At 39.8% G+C, this 15,095-nt stretch overlaps 1 long non-coding RNA gene across 1 annotated transcript in view; it reads left to right on the top strand.

Annotated features, from left to right (window-relative positions):
* The first annotated feature begins 5,667 nt into the window (after positions 1-5,667).
* The window catches only part of LOC110475799 (uncharacterized), a 56,728-nt gene continuing 47,300 nt past the window's right edge, over positions 5,668-15,095 (top strand). Inside the window, exons 1-2 of the long non-coding RNA XR_002466329.2 lie at positions 5,668-5,699; positions 7,132-7,194. This is a non-coding gene — a long non-coding RNA (uncharacterized LOC110475799). The remainder of the gene's footprint in view (positions 5,700-7,131; positions 7,195-15,095) is intronic.

Raw genomic sequence — 15,095 nt, 5'->3', positions numbered from 1 at the left:
TGTCAAAAGCTTTTTGAAGGTGTACACTGTCAAGCCATACCAATAAACAGAAACAACTGTGTCTTGTGACAGCTGAAGCCAGGAACAACTTGTTCCAGATCCTGGGAGAATTCCTGGTATCTAGCAGGATGAGGTACCCATGCAGAAGCACCACAGTGCCTGTGCAGAAATACTTTCTCCCAGGAATTACTGGTGGCTTCTCCCAGCAGCATGGAGTGGCAAAGAGGAGAAGGCTCTGCCTCACTTCAGGATGAGTGGTAATACCTGGTTTTGTGAGTTGTGCTTCAGCACAGACAGACAGCCAGAGTATGAAGTGTCCTTCTGCTTGTGTTGCTTTGTGCATGTTGGTGTTAATGCTTTGAGGAGTGCTGTGTTGCACTTCATCACTTATGGCAGCATGGCTTATAATGTAATTTTCTTTTGTTTGGTCAATTAATTTGGTGACTTTGGTACACAGATTCTGGTTTCTGAATTATCCATGGGAAAACATTTTCAGAAAAGGCCTCTTTCCTTGAAACAGGTTTGGTCTTCACAGTATACATTATTTCTTTATCTCTTGTCAAGGAAAAAGTCGCTAAATTATTCAGAGGCTACAGGGAAATCCAATGGCATCTCCAGTTACTAGTTTCTTTGTTTTGTTTTTCTTTAAAGTGCTATAAGAAGAGGGACATATCACAGTAGCTGCTTGGGTCTCTGTGAGGGAATCTGCATCTTCTTTTTCTCATTAACTTGTGACTTACATAAATAAGGAATGTCACAAAGTGCTTATAGAACATGGTGTTCCTTCTCTCCCTTCCCTGCTTTAGGAGAAGATGAGCTGCTGTTTGTCTGTCATGTTAAAACATCCCACCTGGTCATAGCCCGAGTGCTGTGAGCTATTTCAGTGTACCTGCATATTGCCCTGGAGAATGTCAAATACCTCTTCTCAGGATCTTTGCAGCTTTTTTATTCATTGCTATCAGTAGTGTGAGGAAACTTTTTTGAAAAAAAAAAAAATGCTTCAAACAAGTGTAAGCCAAAGTAGGACATGCAGCAGGAAAGAAACTCAAAATATTTAAATTTATGTTTTACGTTAAGCTACATTGTGATATTTTTGTGGGTTTATCATATAAAGTGACATTTAATCTGTGGGGAGAATCATTGAGCTGCTTTTTACAGGAAGGCTATATGTCTGTCCTGAACTATGGATGGCTGTAAAGTGATGGGTCCTACTCTGTGAAAAGAAATGCCCTCCTTACGTAGGCCTGTGGGTTGTTCTTGGATTGAGTGACCTGAATAATCTGAGAAATGTTTTCTCTGACTCTGTCTCCTGGGAGCTGCAGCAGAAGAGGACATGGCAGTGGCTTGGAGGGGGACACTGGGCATCATTGCAGTGGACTGACCTTGTGAGCCATTTGTTCTGGTGTCCATATGCAACAGTAATGGCTTGTATCAGATGAAAATGTAAGGAAAGATAATGACTGCCACCCTGTAATTATTAGAGTCTAATTGTTGAGACATCAAGGTTTATACCATTCCTGTTTTTGGTGTTGTGTCCTTTCATTAATTGAACTGAACAGCAGGGTAACATATGAGGCTGTGGCATATATTCTTAAAAATCCTGGGCTCCTTCTGCCTTGCAAAAAATACCAAGTCTATGTCTGAGTTATGACTGCTCCAGTGGATTTTAGTATTTCTCACAAGTACTCCCTGGACAATGTAATCTTTCTGTTTATCCAGCCTTGATGAAATACAAGAGGAGTGCAAGCCTTCCCCCATTGTGGCCTATCATTATGCCACAAATCAGGAAAAGCCAATTTTAAATGCAAATTTTGTCTTTTTGAAAGGATTGCCTAGATGAAATGTGCTGAGTAGAGCTGCCTGCATTCTGAATGCTCAGAATGTGCTGGGTTTGGTTAAAATGCTATAATTTTCTATTACAATAATACAGCTGTAGGGGAATTATGTGGTAGCTAAATTCATATCAATTTTCCCAAGAATTAGAAACAGTCCTACTCAGCCCTAAAAGACAAAGAGGAATAAGGAGGTGATGGTATCCAGCAGGATGATCATAGGGCAGGTTATTTTGGAATGTTACCAAGAACTCATCAAAGTTGTGAAGCTGGACTTAACTCCCTAGTCCCAGTTCTAAATTGACAGGAGAAGACAGCAGAAAGAAGAGCTGGAGGATGGAAGATCACAAATAATTTGAAGATAAAAAAAGAAAAATGGAGCTTTTTTTTTCTTTTACATGCCTGAGGGTGAAAATGAGAAAAAAAAGGACAATGTTAAAAATACAAATTTCCAGAAAATATCTGCTGGAATGAAATTCTTTGTAATATAGCTCTGAGGAACACATTGAGGTTATTGGGACTACACACCTTAAGAAAATGTTTAAATACTTTGATGCTTTGCTGTATTTGTGATATGGACAGAAATTACACAGCTGGAAAATTCCAAAGAATTAATGAAAGCAAAAAAAAAAGTGGGATGAGACTGTGATGAGCAGCAGAGAAGGCAGGGCTGAAACCTGCCATATTAAAAGAGGAAAGCAATGATGTGGCTGAGGTTGCTTTGTTGGAATTAGGGAAAAATAATCTTACACCGCATCTTGTATGTTAATTAGCAGCAATAAAATTAATTGTTGCTTCCAGCTTGAAACTGTGGCTAATTGCACTTAAGTGTTCATTGCAAGCTAACATAATTAGACCTTCACTGTGTTTCATAAATACACGGCTTAAATTATGCAGGGAGGGAGGAAGTGTCCTTTGTAGCTTTTTCCTGTCTTCCTTTCCTTCCACAGCTGTTTCTTAGCCTTCCTTCTTAGATGATCCTACTGTGTGTGCTGGAACTGATTATGGAGGCAATTTCTTACTGAGGCAGTTATGCTGGTTTTGTCCCTTGTGACAGACAGGTTCAGTGAGATCCAGCTTGGCAGAGGATTTCAGGAACTTCAGCCTTGCTGAAGCTGTGCTTTCATGTCTCTGATCCCCAGTACAGATCCCAAATGCCTAGTTTAAATAATAAGCTTTTGTAAAATGAGGGAAGAAGGCACTAAAAGCCAACAAGCCCAAAGATTTTCTTCCTTTCTAAAAATACAATTTCCTTATAAAACAACTGGTAATTATTTAGGTGATGTATGTTCCTGTGTCTGCAACAGATTTGTGTTGATTTCCCCCCCAATGTATAGAGGATAGAAACACATTATGCCTTTCATTACTTTTGGCTAGAAGTTGCAGTGATGTTCTCTATTGCTCTTTGAGGATAAAATGTTGTTCACCCATTCTCCATGCTTTCTCTCATGTCCTAATTTAGATGCATGCAGCTCCTGAAAATAGTCCCATTTAGCCTTATCCCTGTTTTTGTCTCTTCCACCTTTATTTTTGAGTCATGAGACTAAAAATGCAGACCACAGGCTGGGAAGCAGCCACTAGCAGAGAGCTGCTCTGATGGCTGGCTGGCAGCTGGAGGATGTGCTGGTTCTGTCACACTGCTGCCAGCAGACTTGCTGCTCGTCTCTCCAGCTCACAGGAGGTGTGGGATGTCACCTGCAGCTTCCCGTGGTCCCTGCAGGTCATTAGCTTTGCAGGAGCTGAAGGGGACAAATTTGGGAGTGGTTATGGCTAAAGGAGTGCAGTGGTGCCTGCCTAGAGAGAAAGGATGGAGGAAGGAGAGCTAATGGAGCATGAAAACAGCCATGGAAAGAGGAATGGTTGGAGATGAAAAGGCCATTCAGCAAAATAAGCAAACAAAGGAAATGCCCCAGGCTGTGGTTCCACTAGACTGAGCAAAATAAGTGAGCCTGTTTAGTAGGTGGTGGGAGGCAGAGGGGATCCCAGGGTTTAGCATGGCTGTTCTTCCCCTGCATTTAGCTGTGTGGCACCTTAATGGCCGACTTTGTCACAACAGAGATCTCCCACCTTGAGTCTCAGCAGTAGTTTCCTTTTGGTAGTTGCCATAATATTGTGCTGATTGATTTTCTAATGTTTTTATTACTCTGCCCCACCTCCTGTCCTGATACCTCGTGTAGTGCTGCTGTGCATTCAAACTCCTGTTGGGCTGAAGTGACTCCTGCCACCTTGGAATGCTTGTGGCTGTATCTGGGATGAGAGGGACAGGTCAGCACCATCTCAGAAGGTTTTGCCTCTGTGCAAAGCCTTTCAACCTGAAATAGGAGTGATTGTGTTACAGAGGAATGGTAAAGTAAGGACTGAAACTGAGATCTAGTTTTTGTGCCCCTTATTTGGGAAACTATGTAATTTCATGGCTAAGATTAAAGATGAAAAAGGTAACATCCTTCACAGACTTTTTAAATGGCATATCCATAAATGAAAAGACTGAAAGTCATTCAAGTAAAAAGGAGCCTCAGGAGTTCTTTACTCCAAACTCCAGCTAAAAGCAAGGTTGGCTGGTCAGAAGTCAGGCTACTCAGAAAATTATTGATTTGCTCCTTAAAAATGTCTCCTAGTGAAGGCTGCATTTCCCTGGACAACCTCTGTCCCTGCTGGAATGCCCCAAGGCAAGAAAGCTTTTCCTTGTGTTCAGGTGTATCCCTTCTGTTTCTATCTATGCTTGTTACTCCTCACCTCCCCCCTCAGTGCTGTGAAGAGCTTGACTCTGTGCTTATTGTAACATTCTCAGAGATGGCTCTCCCTCCAAATCCAATTCTTTAACCTGAGCAAGCCCAGGTGTGGGAATCCAGAGCTTCCCTCTGGCTGCCCTGGAAGGTCTGGGACCCTGGCAGGGGGTCAGGAACCCCCCTGGACAGAGCCCCCAGAGACACTGTCTGTGATCTCTGTCCATGGAAAAGAGTTTCCAATATTACAGGATGAATTACCAGCTCTGAGTGTTTGATATAAGTAATAATTAAGTGTGGCAAGGGGGCAAAAGTAAAATTTTAGGATTCTAGGTAGGGGTCCAAAGGGCACAAGACGGAGGAAATGGGGTGTGTCTTGTCCTTTTTCTCCTTTTTCATGCCCTCCATGTTTCACTGTAGTGTTGGATTTTTTCTATTGGTTTAGGCTGGGGACACACATAGGTGATAGATACTGGCACATTATTGTAAATATAGCACAGGTAGTTTCTGGTATTTAATGTTTGTAACATCCCACTGAGGGCAGAGCCCCACACGCTGCCCTGCAGGACAGACCTGTGGCAGGGCAGTAGAACATGTTAGAGATAAGCAAGAATAAACAACCTTCAAAACAGCACAGACAATTTATGACTTCTTCTTTGGCAACAGGGCAGAAAGACAGAGACTTTCTGCAATCTCGGAATCATCAATACATCAGATTCCGATATCCAGGAGCCTCAGTCTGTTCTCACAGGGTGAGTGCTGCAGGCACCAACCACACAGTGACCATACAATGAATTTGTTCCAGCGGTGCCTTGCACCACTTTTCACTCCATGTAGTTGCCTGTGTATCCAAAGTGAAGTACAGGCTTGGGTGTGTGTCTGTTTTGGGGCACAGTGTAAAGAGCTAAAGCTGAAGTACATGACATGGGTTGCTCTCCCCTTGTGCCCAAATTCACCCATTTTCACCAGGAAGGCCATCAGATTGTTAATGAATTTTGTTATTTTGGTAAACGCAACAGTGCTAAATTTAACAAGGCAAGAAACCAAAGCGTTGCTCTGTTCTTTGTGCAGGAAAGGGAAGTGGTCAGAGCACCAAGCCTGCCAGAGTCCACTGAATGTTTGGACAGTTCTCTCAGGCCATGAGGTGATTCTTGGGGCTGGTCTTGTGCAGGACCATGATCTTTGTGGGTTCCTTCTAACTTCACAATATTCCACGATTCTGTGATCGCTGCACCTCCAGTGCTGCTTTTGAACGCATTAAATTCCAAGTGCCACCATTCCTCATGGATTTCAAGCTGAGCAGTGGTTTGTTTTTTTGGGAGGCTGACCTCTAGTGTCTGTGTAAGACAAGCTCAAGAGAAGAGGAATAGCAGAGGAAAGTAGTGAAGCCCAAAATATGTCTGCATTGACTGGCATTTTATGAGCCTACAAGACACTTTAATAATAGAGCAAGTGTTGCTATGGTGTCTTGAGGTGTACTTTCACTGCTATGGCCACATAAGGATTCCACAGTATTTTTTTAATCTTTGTTTTAATTACTGAGTTCAATTTTTGAAATTGTGGTGACCTTTTTCATTTTTTTGATTATGTGGTGTTCTGTGAGATTGAAATATTAATTGAAGCAAGAGCTTTCTTGCTCTTTCTTGAGAAGAAATCAAATAATCTCTGAAGCCCCAGCTATATGCAAGATTTGATTAAAAGTCTCATGGAGGTCACCAGCACAGCCAATGCTGAAATACAATTATTTTTTATACATAAAAAGCATGAGCTTAGCCTTAGAAGCCAGACTGAGATATCTATTCTGCATGGTGGGTTTCTCTCTCTGCCTATGTAAAAATCCAAAACACTGGCAGGTTTTTATTGCTTCAGGACAGAGTCCACAAAGCCATTATTCAGCCCTGAGGAATCTTGGCCACTTTCGAATTCCTGTTGGTTTGGCATCATTGTCCATCTACTCTCAGCTGATGTCTGGGATAGTGGAAAAGGTGCTTGATTGTTTTGCTGATGCAAAGGTGCTTGTAAAGCAGGTGTTTGTTTATTGAGCAGAATGAGAAGTATTCCAGTTCTTTCTATGGAATTCCAGGGAAAGCTGTTTGTTCCCTCATCTGAATACTTTCATGTATATTATGGATTTTTATTATTTTTGTGAAATAATTCCAGCTGTGGAATGGTAGAGAGAATAAATTTTTGAAACAAGAATGAGATCTTCTCCAGAACTTATTTAAAAAGCAACAAAAATCACTGGCTCACATAATGTCCACAGGCAAGCAAATACCTTCTGTTATTCTGAACCAGTCATTGCTGCTGTTGGGAGGTTCTTGCAGAAGGCTGCTTTTTCATACAGTGCATTATTCCCATCCCACACCAGCTCAAACAGCCTGAATTTTTCATCTTCTGGCAATGGTGCTGGACATTTATTTATTTTACAGGAAAGCTGCTAAGAAAATCAATCTTCCCTGAAGGGCTGCATACTGAAATCATGCCTAGAAATATCTGCTTTATTTTTACTGCACAGAACTTTAGTGGCTGGTGTTTTCAGAGATGTTAGTTTGACTTGTTTATGTTGTTTTCCTTAGGCATCAAGCTGAGATTACTTTAAGAAACAAATGAGCATGCATTTTTCACAGAGAAAGTAAAATGTAAGTAAGACCAGACAATTAAGGAGTTCTAGAAATGTAGAGGTAAACCTGTTTATGCCCTTGGAGCATCACATTCCATGGCAATATGACTTTGTAGCATGCTTGAAAAATATGTGTTACTGCTATTTGCTGTCCACTCCTCACTCAGGCACAAAATTTCTGTTATTTTGGCATGTCTGATTCTGGAAATCATTACATTTGGGATGATTTTTTTTTTGTGTGTGTGCTGTAGTGCCTATCTCTATAAAAGGAGATATTTTACCCTTATAAATTCACTCCCTGTCTGTGCTGTTAAAACTAACCTATGGCAGCCCTCAAATTCTGGTTTCTAAACCAGAAGGGCCTACCTTCTTGCTTTTAAGCAGGGTTTAATTTTTTTGGCTTTGTGATTCTGTGGTAGAAATCAGATCTAAGGTTCAACCTAGTGTTTTTTATCAGTGAGGCTGAATAAAGTGGATCAGCCTCATCATCTCCATTTCTCATATACAAATAAAACTTTGACACTGTTAATTATTTCAACTGAATCAAAAAGTTTGTGGCCTATATCAGAAATTATATAGGCTCAAAAAAGCAGAAAGATTTTGGGATTTTTTTTTTTTTTGTGAAGCCCTTTACTTTGCCAAAGTATATGAAAGTTGTTGCAAAATTTTGCTTTTGAGAAGAAAAAGTTGTGCTGCATTAGGAAAAATCCCATAAGTATGGTAGGAAATGTTACCTAAAGACAAAACTGAAAAGTTTAAGGTTGGAGTTTTTTAGTGATTGAAATATTTTTTTTTCTACCATACCCTTGATCAGATCCAGAGCAGCCTCTGCACAGAGGTGGTGCCTTTTTAGGCTGCACTGTTTTTGAAACAGATCTAAATCCTATGTATTTATTTTGGGTTTAGCTTGTAGGTGATATCTATCCTTTACTTGTTGTCTCTGAATTTTCTCTGGAAAAAATTTGGTCGTGGTAGTGTGATTGTGCTTTCTTTCTCTGGCAAGATACTGGTTTCATCAGCTGAATTTTTATGTTCCGGGCTGTGTGTGAACAGTTGTTGAATGCCTAGTAAGACTTCCATTTGCCAAGCAAATCTACTTCTAGTACTTAAAATTCAAGATCACGTGAAATCTTTGCTGCTGGAAGATCTATGCTCAGTAGAGCCTGTGATAGTTGGCAAAGAATACTTTAAACTCTAGGCTGCAGCCAGAGTTATAACTGCAGAGGAATTAAAGCACAGTTTTCATCATCGTGCTATTTCAGGAGAGAAAAATTACTCATAGAATATTTGTTTTTTAAAAAATATATAGATCATACTGATAAGATTAGATAGCTTGCTCTGCCAGCCTGCTTGACAGTGAAAATTATGTAGGCTATGGCTTGAATATGGAGTGGAATATATTAATATTGTTGACTTGCTGAAATGTTCTGGTACCTTGCAGTGCAAGTCTTTGCTAAGTTTAAGTCCATAACAGTGGTTTGGTATAATTCCCCTAGCCTGGTTATCATAAAAGATATCAGGACATGTATTCCCTAGCCTGGTTATTGTAAAAGATATCAAGACATATATCTGTGTTATACAGCTTAAAATCTGTGTGTCTCACTGTCTGCCAATATTTTTCTTCTCTTGGTAATAAAAAAACCTCACATCATGAGGTGAGATTGCACAAAGTGTTTCACAAAGAGCAAAAGAGTTGAATCCACTCCTAACAAGGTGATAGCCCCATTTATAAGGTAAAAAGTATTTGGTGCTCCTTTGCACTGATGAGATTGCTGGTGCTGCTCTTCATTTAATTGTGAGCCACATGTCTCATTAGCATGTGGCTCTCTGGATCTGTCAGGTTAAACATGCTGCACTTTGAAACTGCAATGTTTCTCTGCTCCACTGCTGTTCCTCAGCGGGAGCTGGCTTGAATTTTCCCCATGTACTTTTCCACCATTCCACTTTTCCCAATTTCAGGCACAGGCCTTCCATTCTTGAATTTGCCCTTCTCGAGTCCCTATTCCTCACTTCAGAAAAAAATACTTAAGACAAGAAGTTTTCTTGCTGTGCTCCCGTGGGATTTGAGTTCTTGACATACGAATGTGCTAAAATTCAGAATTTGTAGGTGTGCCAATGGTTATTTTAATTGCTGTGCAATTGCATGGGAAGTAAACACATCAGGGCCTGCAATTAGAGACTCAGTAAGCAGTTGAAAATGTTCTTCTAATTTTTCAGGTGCATTCCCAAAGGCACAGGTATGCCTGCTGCAGCATATTCTTATGACTCTGAAGTGTACAGGGGGAACTGACTTTGGCATGCACGGGTAGGCTGAATATTTCAGTTCTGGAGACAACAGCAAACATGCATATTTTATGTTGAGTACAAATTAGCCATGCAGGATATCAAATGAGTGCCTGAGGGAGGGTGCAGACTGCTGAAATTAGAGTCTGAATGAAATCTATTTAGTATTAAACCAGTCAAATCCTGAGCTGGCTTCTCCATTGGTGTCAATCAGTCCAGCTCCATTAACTCCGGTGGAGCTGTGCCTCTGTGTCTTTCTGGGGAAGAGGCCAGCTCTGAATATTTTCAGTAAACACAGCACAGTTCTGTTAAGAGAGGAAAAATGCCTTTCTGTGTTATTTGGGCTGTAAATTCACTCCACATTTCTAAATGAGCTTTGTGCCTGGTCTTTAATCAGTCCTGAAGGGGCACTGCCTGTTGTCATGGAGAGCTACTCAAGGTCTGATGGAAGAGGAAGGATCTGAATGGGGGCCAGGCAGGATCTGGTTGGATGCTGAGCCTCTATCCTGCCAGCTGGCATGGGAAGTGCATGTCCTTACCATGGGGGAGACCTGCGCTTCCTCTTAGAACATTCTATGAGCTTTCCTAGCCTTTAATGGCCACAAATTGTGGCTCTGGACTCAGGCTAGCTTTCTCAAAATTAGCCAGAGGACTTTGAAGCTTACAAGACCTGTTCCTTGTTAGCAGGACTCTGGGTCCTAAATATGCAAGATTTAAAATTATTAGTAATATCTAATAAAAAGTGTTTTAGGTTTAAACCTTCATTCAGCATTCTCTAATTATTGGAGGGAAGTTTTGGTTTTCTTGAACATTTATGAGAATATTTAACCTTAAATAGCTGCTGAGAAAGTAGGAAAGTAAAACAGGACCTTATAGATGCAATAAACATCACTTCAGCACCAAAGTCCCAGTGCCCAGAAAAGTGTGTGGATCCTGGGTGAGGTGAAGATTGGAGGGACCTTACAGTGCCATGAGGAAAAAGAATAAGCTGGAAAAGAAAAACTACAAAATCTGTAGTACAAACACCTTGGTGGTGTAAAAGCAAGATAGTGAAGGGCACCATTCTGAGGAAAATAAAATCAGCATTAGTGTTACATTTGAGAAAATAACCCAGTCAGGAAATAGAAATATTCCACAGCCATTTTGTTCTCCACACTAATTTTCCTTCAGCTGTACTATTTTTGGTGTTGTTAGAGCTGTCTACATATGATGCTTCCAATTTTCACTGTAATGTGGATATTTTTATTTTGAATTACTGGCTCTTATTTTTCCTCTGTGCTTGGGTGCATTTGCAGGTGAAATATCTCTCTTAGTGTGAGGCTGCTCTTGTATCCCAGCTGGGATTCAGGAGCTGGATTCATTTTCCTGAGCAATACACAACTGTTTTGTTTTGCTCCTTGAAGGTGCATCAGGGGTTGTGGAGAAATAGGAAGGCAACCACAGACATAAAGAAAGAAAAAGGGGAGAGAGGCAGCTGTAGATGCAGTGTTGTTGAATGACGTGAGAGTATTCTGGGAACAGGGTGGTTTTAATGTATTAGAAAGGCTGATAGAGACTCATTTGGTCATTTAAAGATCTTTAAGTTCCAAGAGCCTTGGCAAGTTTAATTTGCTCTGGTGTATATCCGTGTCTGTACACAGAGCAGTAATAAAACCAGAGTAACTCTTGTTTCAGTGTGTCATTTAATATGGTTCCTGGATGTCAGGGGAATTGAGAGTAAAATCTTTTTCTGGCTTCCAGAGCAAAGGCAGCACCATTCTGTGCCATCAACAAAACCCCAGTTTAAATGGCAGCCCCCACAAGGCCATTGCTAAAAGGAAAACCAGAATATACCCTTTTTTTGGAAAATCAGAAAATATTTTTTTTTCTTGTAGGTAATAATTAGTGTACTTAGACTTTTCAGTTGGTTCCAGTTTGAGGGGGATGAAGGCTCTCTTGCACTTCCTTGGCTCTTGGTATTCCAGCTTTGCCACTCTTGTAAAAAGGAAGCATTCATTTAATTCCCTCTCTTGGAAATCCTGGCTAAATAATGCCTGTGGTTTTTTGTATCCAGCTTTCCAGACATCTCAGTGTAATATCATACTTTAGAAGTATTTTTAAAAAAATTGATTGGAATCATTATGTCTCCGTGGGATTTCTGGTAGTGATACAGAAATCTGTTCTGTTCTGGAGAGACAAAGTTCATGTTATGGTTGCTGTGTTTTTTGGGGTTGTGTTTTTTTTTTTCTTCCTTTGGTTTTTAGCTGGTGGTGGTTATAACTCTTGTTTAATTTTTCACTAAAACCATTCCCGTGGTTTTTTGCATCCTACAGAGTGGGTGCAGTGCAAAGCAGAATATTGTTTCTATTCAGAGGTCTGGATCCATAAACTCTGAATCCAGCACAAAACTTCAGTTGGCTTTGTACTTTTCCCACAGTTGTTCGGAGGTTATTTTCTCTCTCCCTCCCTTATTGTTATTACTTTTTTTTTTTTTACTGTTACTTTCTGGGATTTTGCATTACAGAATTATTTCATGGCAGTGTTGAGCTTCTGACAGCTCTATAAGTGTGGTGCTCTTTGTAGACCATTTAGGCTTGCTGGGTATGAGCAAAGTGCCTCCAAGATTCCCAGTATTCTCTCAAGATAAAAGGCATAAGGAAGTATTTTTGGGCTGGGAATTTAACTAAATAATAGAAAAGAAAATGATATTATGCAATAGCACAGCTTTTGAGTAATTGATAATCAAATTTATGAGAAAATTGAGATGTGAATATTTGCCATGGGTGGAGAGATAGCATGGACCAGGGCAGCAAAGAGGGAGTGATCTCCTGAAAATAGTTGGAAAATTCAGTCTTCTTTACACAAATTTAAAAAATAAAGATAAAAACAAAAGCATGGAGGTGAGAAACTGGAGAACAAACCAGTCCTGTCACTGAGTTGGTGTCCTGGTTTGCAGGGGGGGGCTGTGAAACTGCTGAGCTCTCAGAAGCCTGTCCTGCACCGGTAATTTTTTAAGCACACTGAACTGATAGCATATAAAATATGAGACATATAATGCAAAACAAAACCCCAAGCAAACTCCAAAACACTCAGAAAGCTTTTGACAAAACACAGTAAAAAAGGGCATTCAGCATTTTCAAGCCCTTTCTCCTGATCAAGCAGCAACAATGCAAATGCAACAGCTGAATATGTTGAATATTCAGCATATTGAATGAATATGAATAATAGGAATGTAAACTGATGAAAATTATTTGTCACATCCTTCTCTAGTCACCCACAGGGGTAGTAACAACTTGGTTGTCAAGAGTTGGTGAACACCCTGAGCACTTGTTCCATGCCCCTAAGTCCATAAGGGCATAGAAATAACACTACAATCAAGGTGGTGTATTCTGATCCTGTATATGACACATGTTTTGAGTAATATATTTTTTTGGGGAGAAGCTCCCACTGATTTTTTTACTCTGTAAAAATTGGGTGCTGCTTCAATGTCCCTTCTGGCAGATAACATGTGAACCACAAACACAGTCAAGGATGGACCTGCTGCAGATTACTGATTAAAAGACTGACTGTTCTTGTTGTTAAATGTCTGATCAGATTAAAGGTCTTAGTTCAGAAAACAATGTTTTTTTCCCCTAATTAAGCAAGTAATTTTAATATAAAATTGGTACAGTAATCTTATAAATAGTTTAATATTGTCAGAATTTGGAGATATTTTGGAATATATTGAGTTTAACTTCTTTTAAAGACCAGTGTTTTATTGTGGTGTAGATTGAATAAGCCTAGAGCTGTATTGTGAGTTAACAACCCAGAGACTGCTGCATTTCTGGCCTGCAAAGGCTCATAAACTCTTCAGCAAATTTAGTAGAGACTCTATCCTACAGCTTTTTAACAATAAAATATTTTAAGTAAAGTCTTTGAAAATATTTGTAGGGCTTCTCCTGCTATTCCTTATGGCTGTTGTCACACTACAGCTGTTAAAATAATGACAATTTAATGGTAATAGCTATATATATATATATGCAGATATGCAGATGGGAGTTAGAGGTTAGAAAAGGACCTCAGGAAGTTTCTAATCCAATCTCCATCTGCAAGAAAGGTCAGCTGTAAGATTGTAATAAGTTGCTTAGGGTCTTATAAGTTGGAATAAGTTGCTTAGGGCAGCGGAGTCTTGAAAGCATCCAAGAACAGAGTGCACAACAGCTCTGGGCAGCCTCTACCACTTCTGGACTTTTTCTCAGAATGGGAGAGTTTAAGTGCTGTTTCAGTTCTGTTAAGTTAGGTACAGGATTTTTATCAAATTCATCAGGTACTGGACTTTGGGCTGTTTACATTCTGCACCCTGATTTTGTCAAGTTCTTTATAAGGCATTGGGACTGCACATAGTCCTTCAGAAAACTGAAAGCAAATCTTTGTTGAATGCCATTAACTCCTGTTGATTTTTCTTAGCAGCTGAAGATGCTGTGTTTTTTTTTCAAAGTCCACTGAATTACTGTGATTTTTTTTTTTTTTTAAATTCAGTTTCCTTATAAATCAAAGAGGTCTGCTCAGCAAGAGAAATCTTTCCTTTTAAAGTCTCATATTTGATCAGTGCCATCGTCCTTGGGGTACTGTTTTATTTGACATTTCACACTGTCATGGTGCATATCAAACAAAAACTCCATCTACTACTTAAAAAGTTGACTGTTGTGGAGTTTCTATACCTTTTGATGTTTGCTTGTACATTTTTAATTTACACCACATATCCTTCTCAAACTGTAACCTTATGCTGATTGTCTGAAATTTCAAGTAGAGGTCCTAGGATGTTCCTGTGAATAAATCAGATGATCCATGATCTATGTAGCATCTTCTTAGTGTGGTGCACCATAGAAAACAGAGGATGGCCGCACTGAGGGCTTCCAGCATGGTGCAGAGGCTGGAGTGGAAGCCTCTCAGTCTCAATCATGCTCTTTGTGTTTGTAAAACCAGATTTGACCTGCCTTCTCTAGCCCTTAATCCAATATCCAGGTCAAATTGCCAACCCATTGGCAAAAATCTTCATCAAGTGGTGCTTATATGGTTTGCATGAAGTTTTGATCTGCTTATTTTTTTCTAAAGACCATGATACATTTCATATGAAAACTGAGTAAATAGATTTTTCTGGCTGGATCTGGAGTCATGCTTAAACAGGCACATACACAGCTCAGAAAATGGATCTTTCTTTGTGTGTTCTTATGGATGGATGAATAAAGTGCAACTTTAATTTCAGTTTTGGTACTAAATTTGTAATATAACAGTGAATTTATCTGTGCAATCAAGCATGTCTTGAGTGAGTGGTCTATAAGTAGCTACATTTTCTACTGTGAGGATTTAAAAAAATCTTTTTCTCATATAATTCTTGATTTCTAACTGCAACTGTTACTCTTGGCAAGCCTACTCAAAATCAGTTCAGCAGAAATTCAAGCTGCCTCTTTTGCTAATACCTTTCTCATAAAACCTCAAAAGGTTTTAAATATTCTTATGGTCAGCACATGTATGTTTTAATTGCATCCTTTTTCAAAATAGGCACTCTCACCCTTCAGTCAAACAATCTTTATTCAGGAGATGGAAGAGGTACTGAGGAGAACATGGAATTTGAAAGCCCCACAGTCTTTGCCCAAGGAAGGGATCCTTAGGGAAAAG

The sequence above is a fragment of the Lonchura striata genome, chromosome 3 (genome assembly GCF_046129695.1).
Source record: "Lonchura striata isolate bLonStr1 chromosome 3, bLonStr1.mat, whole genome shotgun sequence".
In the NCBI taxonomy this organism is placed as follows: domain Eukaryota; kingdom Metazoa; phylum Chordata; class Aves; order Passeriformes; family Estrildidae; genus Lonchura; species Lonchura striata.
This window is presented reverse-complemented; position numbering and strand designations above follow the sequence as displayed.